The sequence below is a fragment of the Pantherophis guttatus genome, chromosome 9 (assembly GCF_059756535.1).
Source record: "Pantherophis guttatus breed Tessera chromosome 9, ASM5975653v1, whole genome shotgun sequence".
Lineage (NCBI taxonomy): Eukaryota > Metazoa > Chordata > Lepidosauria > Squamata > Colubridae > Pantherophis > Pantherophis guttatus.
The window spans coordinates 21,952,700-21,963,661 of NC_142071.1; positions in this window are offsets into that span (position 1 = coordinate 21,952,700).

A 10,962-nucleotide genomic window follows, 5' to 3' on the forward strand; every position below is an offset into this window, starting at 1 on the left:
TGAAAGCCAGCTGAGTGACTTTGGGTCAATTACCAGGAGATTGTGAGTTCTAGTCCTGCCTTAGACATTAATGCTGGCTGGGTGACTTTGGGCCAGTGATCAGGAGACTGTGAATTCTAGTGCCACTTTAGTATGAAAGCCAGCTAAGTAACTTTGGGCCAGTCACTTTCTCTCAGCCCACCCCACTTCACAGGGTTGTTGCTGCGGGGAAAACGGGAGGTAGGAGCGTTAGGTATGTTTGCCTCCTTAAATTATTTACAAGTAATAATAAAGGTGAGGAAAAATTCCTCCCAGGAGTCCTCATGCGGCCCATTTTGGATGCAGGTAAGTGCAGGGCACGTGCGGAGGCTCATGTAGGGTGAAAAATGGGCCTACTGGAAGTTTAGGAAGGCCGGAAACAGGCCTGTTTCTAGCTGCCAGAGGGCCTCCAGAGCCTGGGGAGGTTGTTTTCGCCCTCCCGGAGGCTCAAATAAACCCTCTGGAGCCCACAGAGGGCAAAAACAACCCCTCCCGCTGTGGTGCAAGAGGCCGACTTGGCCACGCCCACCATGGCCACGCCCACCTAGCAACTGGGCAGAGAACCCCTTGCAAAAAATTTTGAAGCCCACTCCTGGTTAGGTTACCTTGCTGAAACGGGGTCATTCATGTAGCAAAGATGGATTATTTGCCCATGCTAGCCAACTTCTAGGTTCCTTCTTTCAATGGTTCTCTAAGTTTGTTGATCAGTTTCTTATTTTATGAGGACGTATTTCTCCGAGTTGTTGTGTGATATTTTTCAGCATTTAATTCACCCCCTATATAAGCCAAGTCTTTCATAACCTTAACAGCAATCTTGGTTGAAATGTATTTGAATATAAGTATCTCAGGCTAGTAGTTGGGCTGTTGGCCTGCGCTCTGAGCTTGGCAATTTGGTTGCAAATGTTTCATCACCATTCAAGGAGACGTCGTCAGTGTGCTTTGAATTGTTCTCGTTGAGACGCAATCTTGGCATCAGAAACCTAGTAGAAAAGATTTTCTCTGTCATGTGAAAAAAAAAAAAACCATACAATTTGAATATAGCCACAGTATAATTTATGTTGTTTCAGCCTAGGATATTTTACTTCCTCAACAAATGGGGGTCTAAAACTTAGCCATGCTGAAACAATCCACCTTTGTAACTCAGCCTTTGTGATGTCCTGCACGGAGATGATCTAACCATGTGATGCCGGTGGGAAATTCTAAAATTGTTCTTTCAATTTGGTTGTTTTCATGCACACATTTCATTTCCCAACTAGGTACCATCTACTTATGAAACTTCTGCAAGAAAACAACCAAGTTCAGTGAGCACCGAGGACTCCACAGTTCAACCTGAGCTGCAAATATTTCCTTCTGTTGGTATTGTCCTTTCACATAGTTACCAGTGTTATTTTGATTTATTTCAAGAATAGCGAGCAATTCAATATAAAAAGCGGGTGTATTCTTTTCTCTACAAAAATATTTTCCTTAACCTGAACAGTTGTCAAGGGAGCAGTAGATCTCCTCCTCCCCACCCCCATTCCCAGTGAATTCCTTAAATCTATAGGTACATCTGGTGGATAAATGTTGCATTGCAGGTAGACACCTTGGATGCAGAACCAACTTCATTGTAGGCATTTAAATCAAAGCATACTCTCACTTTTCCTTTAACAACTTTTGAGTAGATCTTCTAAATAAGTGTATGATCACTGCTTGGGCAGCAAAATGTGTTTGTGGCAGCAGGTTACAGCATCAGACTCTATGCGCAGATCTGGAATCACATTTTTTTTAGGATTACCATTTAATCTCTGGAGATGAAGAAGTGTGTTGTTATTTTTAGAGCAGGGGTGAAATGCTCCCGGTTTGGACCAGATTCGCCCGATCTGGGAGCGATGGAGGCGGGTGGTTTGGAGAACCGGTAGCAAAAATCCCTGTCCCCACCCCCCACCCCCACCATGCCCAGCTGAGCCACACAATCATCAGACGCTCTTTTTTTTTACTTTTAAAAGCATTTTTTCTACAACCTCTTCCACCGAAAAAATGCTTTTAAAAGTAAAAAAAAAAAAAAAAAGCCTCTGATGTTCGCACGGCTCAGCTGGGATCGTCAGAGGCTTTTAAAAGCATTTTTTCTACAACCAGAGGCATTTAAAAGAAAAAAAGCCTCTGCCAATCAGGCAACTCAGCTGGGATCGTCAGAGCCTTTTGAAAGCATTTTTTTACAACCTCTTCGCCGAAAAAATGGAAACCATAGAAAAAATTGTTTTAAAAGCAAAAAAAAAAAAAAAAATTGGCTATGCCCACCCAGTCACATTACCCCCACCACCACCAAGCCATGCCCACAGAACCGGTAGTAACAAATTTTAGATTTCACCACTGGTTTAGAGTACAAGAACATTCAAAGCATGCCTATGTAAGACTTATGGTAGTCATTTGTAATGGGAAGTGCAGAAGGAAAACTTATTTGGCAAAAGAAGGTAATATATGAACTTCATATATTCTCTTCTATTGGAGACAAAGTGTTAGAAATTGTTTATATATAGCAACACAGACCAAATGAAGAGTACAGTCACCATGTGCTTTTACTGCTCAACTGATGAACTGAAACAGGAAACAGGAAACTCTACATAGGACAAAAGAACATAGAGTATATACCATAGATCCAGACTCGTAAACACTGCCATCTACTGGCTGAATACTACTGTAGTTGTTGCATAAAAATACATTCTAACAATGAAGTCCAAAAGAAAGTAATCTACAGTTCCAAAAACTGTACTTGAGTCCAAGTAGATATGATGGACTGTTCTTCAGGATTGGAGACTAATTTGATTCTCATGCATTCTGTCCAGATGACTCGAGCTGTTTTAAGATTTCTGGATTATTATAGTTTGTCACACAGCCAGCCAGATGTTTAAATTGGATTTGGTACTTCTATCCACTTATTGAGTCCTTCCCAAGGCAGATGTTGTTGTTTGATGCTGATAAAAGTATCATCACAGGATCTAAGCTGTTCCCAGTTAGGCTGCCTTTTGCAATTGCCTGTTGGTGTTTTTGTCAATGCCGAGGGTGTTCCAGTGGTGCTCCAGATGTTTTGGGATTGTACCCAAGGTGCCTATTACTTGCCATTTCTCATTCTGCTTCTAATTGTAGGTCTTTGTATTTTGTGATTTCTCTTTTATTCTACTGTCTCCAGGAACTGCCACGTCCACTATCCAGACTTTCTTTGTCTTTCTTACCTACGTGGAGCCTCGACTTCACAACCATGTAAATGTGTCCACCAGCATGTTGTGGCCAACAGTCTAAGCCCATGATGGCGAACCTATGGCACACGTGCCAGAGGTGGCATGCAGAGCCCTCTCTGTGGGCATGCGAGCTGTCACCAGCTGCTTTTTTGGTTTCTGAAAAACAGCCCAAAAACGCCCCAAAAATGGCCTAAAAATGGCCCCAAAATGGCCCAAAAATGGCCTGAAAACAGCCTGAAAAAAGGCCTGAAAACGGCCCCAAAAACAGCCTGAAAATGGCCAAAAAAAACATGGCCAAAAAACCAGGCATGCATGCGACGGCCAGCTGGTCTTCAGGTTTCCGGCACTCCAGTGCCCACACATGCACACACATGCACGCGTGTTCTGATTTGGGCACTCCGTGTCGAAAAGATTCGCCATCACTGGTCTAAGCCAAGAGGACATTCTTTGGCAGCGACATCAATTTGCACTAAATTAGTGCAATGAGATCGGATTTGAGAGCCTCCTTGACAATCAGAGTGACTGAATGGTGTTTTTAAAGCAAGCAATCCAAGTTCTTATTGCAAAGAAACATATCTTGATCATTTAGTATTTTTCTTCCTGTCTCCTTGAGTAGCTGAAGGATTTGGGTATAATTTTACTGTTGTTTTTACAGTTTACATAGCATCAACATAGCACAAGAAGGGAGACAAAGTGAAAAGGTCCAGATTCTTTCAAAGAGAGTTTGTCAGGAACTACATGATCCTCCTGAAGAAGAAAGAGAAAAAGAATCAATATTTGGAGATGTTTATAGTACAGTCAGAATCTTGAAACTGGGAGAGAAAATAAGAATAAAACTCTTACATCTTATTCGTGGACAAGGAATAATATATCTGTTCTGCCCCAGCTACGGATCCCAAAGAATGCAGCACACACAAACTCCGAACAAAACTCAGTTTACTTCAAAACACAGTCTTTTGCAAATGCAGGCTGTAAATAAAACGTTCTTAATAACCTGCCAGAAATTCCACAGATAAGATAGAGTCTTACTAGAATTGGCAGAGAGCCCAGAAGCCAGGTTTGCGGAGAAAATTCAAACTCAATGATCAGCGAATGAACGAACATATGTTGTTTCCTGCAGCTTTTTACAAACTGTGTGCAAACTTAAATAGGCTAAGGGAGTGGCCAATTAGCCTCAAGCTATGGATGGCCCCCCCCTCCCTTTTTCTGGCCCTGTTATCGGCCTATTGGCCAATGTGGACTTTCTTCCCCAGAGCTTGGGACCTGGCTCTGTCTTTCGTCCTGTCTCCTGACTGTATGGAGGACAAGGCAGTTACGGGAGGATGGATGGAGCCAGTTCCAGACTTCGTTCGCCACGGATGGGACTCATCTTTCCAGGGCCAGGAAGCCCAAACCACCGTGAGAGGGTGGCTTTCGGACTTTTTCTGACTTTTTTCCATCTTGCCTTGATTAGGATGGCCAACCACCGTGAGAGGGTGGTTGGATAGTTTCCCTCAGCTGGACTGAACGTGAGGACTCCTACCCATTACCGTGAGAGGGTAATGGCGACTCTTCCGATTAACTTAGTCTTGCTTCCTGGACATCTGAAACCATCATTAGAAACCCCTAGGCCATGTCTAGGCCAAACTTGTATTATTACTCTAGCGTTAAAATGTATTCTAGGGCAAAGCTTCTTGCGCTGCGAGATTCCCCCCTCTCGCAGGCCTGGCCCTCTATGTTATCGAGGGCCCACCTTAATGACGGATCTTGGGACCCCGAGAGGTGGCATGTCGCAAAAAGGGGATTGAGGGGTTTTTTAAAGACTCTTTTAAATAGACTTTTAAGGGGTTCTGGGGGTGGGGGAGGTTATGTGGGTTTGGGGGAAAACCCACGGGGGTTGCAGACCAGTCCGGTTGTTATTAATGGTGCCGTAGGGGGTGCGGACTCTGGGGGAAAGGGGACTGTTAGAATGCCCTCTAGTGAGGGCTTCTCTATTAACACACTGAGTGGGAGGGGCAGGTATGGCGGGAGCAGGGGGCCATATCATGTGGTGGGGGCTCGTGCTCGCTATCTTCGAGCGATTGCGTGCCCCGGCCCCCTTAGCTCTTCCCGTTCCCCAGGCTGCTTAGAGTCTCAGCGCCCGAGTCTCCGGCTGATGTTATGTAATGCCAGGTCCGTGGTAAATAAAGCCCCCCTCATTTGTGATCTTATTCAGGAGGGGGGAGCGGACCTGGCAGGTATCACGGAGACCTGGTTGGGCCATGAGGGGGGAGTTCCCCTCGTGGAGATGTGCCCACCAGGCTTCCGGGCATTTCATCAGCCGAGAGCTCAGGGCAGGGGCGGGGGGGTGGCGGTCATTCTAAAAGAAGGTCTTGATCCGAGGGAGACCACTGTACCTCAGATAGCCGGATGTGAGTCCCTTTTTGTGAAGTGGGGTCGCGGGGTGCAGATGGGTCTGTTGATCACGTACCTGGCTCCCTGCCACGTGGCAACGACCCTGCCCGAGCTCCTCAATGTTATAGCCGAGGTGGCGGCTGATACCCCCAGACTTGTGGTCATGGGGGATTTCAACCTGCCATCCATCGGTGAAACATCTGAGGTAGCTCGGGAGTTCATGGCTTCCATGACGGCCATGGACCTGACCCAAGTAATTCACGGCCCTACTCATATGGGGGGACACACTCTGGACCTAGTTTTTATCTCTGGTCAGTGGTTGAGTGGCCTCGATATAGGGGATGTAGATATCGAACCCTTGTCATGGTCTGACCACTCGCTCCTTCGACTTGACTTTCTGACCGCCGTACCCCGTCGCAGGGAGGCGGAACCGACCAGGTGGTTCCGCCCCAGGCGCCTGATGGACCCTGATAGGTTCCAGATGGAGCTTGGGCCATTTCCTGAGACTCTAGCTCATGACTCGGCTGATGACCTGGTGGCCGCCTGGGATAGGGCGGCTGCCGGGGCTTTGGACCGGGTCGTGCCTTTGCGGCCTCTGACCCGGCACCGAACTCACCTAGCTCCTTGGTTTCCGAGGAGCTGAGGGAGATGAAGCGCCGGAAAAGACGCCTAGAGAGCAGTTGGAGGGCCAGTCGTTCCGAGTCTGACTTGACACTGGTAAGGTCTCATATTAAGACCTACCTAGTGGCGATAAAAGCGGCGAAATCTAGCTATTTTGCCGCTCTTATCGCGTCATCAGATAACCGCCCAGCCACCCTGTTTAGGGTGACCCGCTCCCTCCTCCATCTGGGAGCGCGGGAGGACCCCTTGCAGGGCCGAGCTGAGGATTTTGTACAGTATCTGGATGATAAAATAACTCAGATTCGGGAAGACTTGGCCGCCGACTGGGTTAGTTCAGACGAGATGACTGAGGCAGGCCTTGAGAATGTTATCTGGGAGGAGTTCGATCCTGTGGCTCCCGAGGACATGGACAGGATCTTGGGACGGCTGAACGCAACCACATGTTTATTGGACCCGTGTCCCTCCTGGTTGGTGCTGGCTTCCCGGGAGGTTACACGAGGCTGGCTCCAGGGGATTATTAACGCTTCTTTGAGCGAGGGTGTCCTGCCGGCCGCCTTGAAAGAGGCGGTGGTGAGGCCTCTCCTCAAGAAGCCATCCCTGGATCCGGCTATTTTGGCTAACTATCGTCCAGTCTCCAACCTTCGCTTTATTGCGAAGGTTGTTGAGAGTGTGGTGGCGCGACAGCTTCCCCAGTACCTGGATGAAGCTGTCTATCTGGATCCGCTCCGGCTTCAGACCTGGGTACAGCATGGAAACGGCATTGGTCGCGTTGGTGGATGATCTCTGGAGGGCCCGGGATAGGGGTTATTCCTCTATCCTGGTCCTATTAGACCTCTCAGCGGCTTTTGATACCATCGACCATGGTATCATGTTGCGCCGGCTGGAGGGACTGGGAGTGGGGGGCACTGTTTTGCAGTGGTTCTCCTCCTATCTCTCCGACCGGTCGCAATCTGTGTTGACAGGGGGGCAGCGGTCGACCCCAAGGCGCCTTGTTTGTGGGGTGCCGCAAGGGTCGGTCCTCTCGCCCCTCCTGTTCAACATTTATGTGAAACCGCTGGGTGAGATCATCCGTGGTTTTGGGGTGGAGTTCCATCAGTACGCTGATGACACTCAGCTGTACATTTCCACCCCAGACCATCCCAATGATGCCTTGGAAGTGATGTCCCAGTGCCTGGAGGCCGTGCGGGTCTGGATGGGGAGAAACAGGCTTCGACTCAACCCTTCCAAGACCGAGTGGCTGTGGCTGCCGGCGTCCCGGTATAGCCAGCTGACGCCATCGCTGGTTATTGGGGGCGAATCATTGGCCCCCACAGAGAGGGTCCGCAACTTGGGTGTCCTCCTGGATGCGCGGCTGTCCTTAGAAGGGCATATGACAGCCGTGGCCAGGAGGGCTTTTTGTCAGGTTCGCCTGATACGCCAGTTGCGTCCCTTTCTGGACCGGGACTCCCTACGCACGGTCACTCAAGCACTCGTCACTTCTCGTCTGGACTATTGTAACGCTCTCTACATGGGGCTCCCCTTGGGGTGCACCCGGAGGCTCCAACTGGTGCAGAATGCGGCTGCGCGGGGGATTATGGGAGCGACGGGGCGCTCCCATGTGACTCCTCTCCTGCGCGAGCTGCATTGGCTTCCGGTGGACTTCCGGGTGCGCTTCAAGGTGTTGGTGATTACCTTTAAAGCGCTCCATGGCTTAGGGCCAGGGTACTTACGGGACCGCCTTCTGCCACCAATAGCCTCCCACCGGCCGGTTCGCTCCCACAGAGAGGGTCTCCTCAGGGTGCCGTCGGCCAGACAATGCCGGCTGACGACCCCCAGGAGGAGAGCCTTCTCTGTGGTGGCACCTACCCTATGGAACAATCTACCCCCAGAGATACGAGTGATTTCCGACCTCCGGATTTTTCGTCGGGCCCTAAAAACTCATTTTTTTCAACTAGCTGGTCTGTCCTGATTTTAGGGTTAGTTTTAAAATTTTTAAAATTTTAATATTTATTTTAATTGACAAATTTTAAATTATGAGCCAATTTTATAAATTATCTTAATCTTATTTTAATTGTGATGTTTGTTATAGATGTTTTTTATCCGGCTGTTCACCGCCCTGAGTCCGAAAGGAGAAGGGCAGTATAGAAATGCGAATAAATAAATAAATAAATAAATAAATAAATAAGCCTTACTCTCAAGGAGACCTCCTCCTGAGTAACCACTCCTACCTTTTGGCAGCTCTGCGTGCTCGTGCATTGAGAAGGGGCTCCTCCACTTCATCCTCTTCACTTAAAGGAGCCTCTGGAGGTTCTGAAGGCCCTGGCTGAATCCCTGCCTCTGGCACCACCTCTTCTTCAGCCTCCTCGCTGTCCGACTCGAGGGTAGGTTGCTGGCGCGACACCACACCAGCCTGCTCATCGTCGGGATCAGCAACAATCCGCGCAGGCCGCTGGTGGGCCACAACAATATCGTATTTTGACAAAAATCAAAAAGTGATCTATAAAACTGCAACTTATATATACAGTGTAGTCCTCAATTTATGACCACAATCGCTAAGCAAGACCATTGTTCAGTGAGCTTTGCCCCATTTTATGACTTTTCTTTCCACCGTTGTTAAGTGAATCACTGCGCTTGTTAAATTAGTCACCCAGTTGTTAGGTGAATATAGCTTCCCCCTTGACTTGGCTTCTCAGAAGGTCACAAAAGGGGATCATGTGACTCCAGGACATTGCAACCGTCATAAATGTGACTCGGTTGCCAAGTGGCTGAAGTTTGATCACGTGACCCTGAGGATGCTGCAAACGGTCGTAAGTGTGAAAAATGGTCATAAGTCACTCTTTTCAGTGCCGCTGTAACTTTGAACAGTCACTAAACGGACGGTTGTAAATCAAGGATTACCTGTATTTAAACTTGCTTTGAGTTGAGGATGAGAGCGAGGTCATCCAGCAGGCATCACCGACACCAAAAAAAAAAACAACCCTGCAGTAATTAGCTTATGATGCCATATGCAAATCTAAATAATAATTACAGTTGTGTAAACATTCGGCACATATGCTCTTGTTGTTTTCCATGCACATGTCATCTACTAACTCCTAGGCGTGTTACAGTAGCAATATTACTCTTAGAATGATGTCAGTTCAAACTTGCAGGTATTACAGCACAGAGAAACATGTTTTAAAACAGGAGTGTCAAACTCAAGGCCCGGGGACCAGATCCAGCCTGCAGGGTGCTTAGATCTGGACCATGGAGCCATCCTGGAAACAGCAAAAGACTGGCCTGTGGTGCAGAGGTGCTATTCAGCAGGTTCTGACCAGTTCTGGAGAACCGGTAGCGGAAATTTTGAGTAGTTCGGAGAACCGGTAAATACCACCTCTGACTGGCCCCACCCCAATCTATTCTCTGCCTCCTAAGTCCCAGCTGATTGGGAGGAAATGGGGAATTTGTAGTAACCTTCCCCTGGAATGGGTGTTGTGGCCCGTACGCGGCCTGTGCAGCTAGTAGCTGATTCTGACAGTGAGGAGGCTGGTGTGGTGCTGCGCCAGCAGTCTGTGCAACTGGCACTCAAGTCAGACAATGAGGAGGCTGGAGAAGATGTGGTGCCAGAGGCAGGGATTCAGCCAGGGCCTTCAGAACCTCCAGAAGCTCCCTTAAGTGAAGAGGATGAAGAGGAGGAGCCTCTTCTCGATGCACGGGTATGCAGAGCTGCCAAATGGCAGGAGTGGTTCCTCAGGAGGAGGTCTCCCTGAGAGTAAGGCTTGGGACTAATTGGCCACTCACTTAGCCTATTTAAGGAGAAACACCGACTGAAGCAATTTGCAGGAACAACTTCGTTCACATACCTTCATGTCTTGTCTTGCTTATCTTATCAGCTTCCTGCAAATTGCTTCTGGGCATTCTGCCAACCACAGTAAGCTTTCAGTATTTTTCTTTGAATTCTTGGCGGCTGTTAATGCAGTTAATTAAGAGCCGTTGTTGTAAAAAACTGGTTTATTTAGTAAACTAAGGTTTGAATGGACTTTGTGTGTGCTGCGTTCTTTGGCGTCCGTAGCTGGGGCAGAACAATGGGGAGGGAATGGAGATTTTACAGTATCCTTCCCCTGCCATGCCCACCAAGCCACGCCCACCAAGCCACGCCCACAGAACTGGTAGTAAAAAAGTTTGAATCCCACCACTGCCGTGGTGCCTCTGCCAGCAAAAACGGAGCTCGTGCAGTCCTCCGGAGCTCCGTTTTAACTAGCAGAGAGTTGCAGGAGGCCGTCACAGCTGAAAACAGAGCTCAGAAGTCCGTTTTCACTGGCAGAGCACTCGGGCCACCACAAGAGCCCACAACACTAGTGACATCGAACTGGCCAAACCCCCCCCCCTGCCCATGCTTCCCCCCCACCTCCATCTAACTGAGGTCAAACGCAACCATGATGCAGCCCTCAAGGAAATCGAGTTTGACACCCCTGTTTTATAGTTATGGATATGAAGGAGGTCGAACATTATAATTCTGGATGCTGAAGGAGAATCTCCCAGTGTAGACCTTTTTTCATGAATTAAAATCCTCCCTGAACGATTCCTCCCATAACCTTCTTATGCTTCAAAGACGTTTCAGAGAGGAAAAATTGCAGCTGTTGTTCCAGAACCAGCTGTTGTGCATTTGACAGTGGTATAAAGACAAAAAAAAAGAATATGTGGGGTTGTCTATTGTAGGCAAGGAAGAAAAATTATTTGTATAAGTGGTTGCGGAAAGCAAACTGAGTCCAGCAAGATC